Consider the following 237-nt stretch of genomic DNA (forward strand, 5'->3'; position numbering starts at 1 on the left):
GAAAAGAAACCACTCAGAAGATCGTTGTTGGTTCAGGCCAGATGCAAAGTGTCAGCTTGTAATGAAATGGGACATGTTGAGAAAGTATGCAAAAAGAAGTCATCTGCTTCTGATAAAGTTCTTCAGACAATTGAAGCATCGACTAATTCTGAATAAAATTTGTTCATGGCTCTGGAAATGACAGAAAATGAAATTGAAAATCAAGAATGGTTGCTGGATAGTGGGAGTTCAAATCAT

The sequence above is a fragment of the Theobroma umbraticum genome, unplaced genomic scaffold (genome assembly GCF_002168275.2).
Source record: "Theobroma umbraticum cultivar Fairchild unplaced genomic scaffold, ASM216827v3 scaffold_147.0, whole genome shotgun sequence".
Taxonomy (NCBI): Eukaryota; Viridiplantae; Streptophyta; class Magnoliopsida; order Malvales; family Malvaceae; genus Theobroma; species Theobroma umbraticum.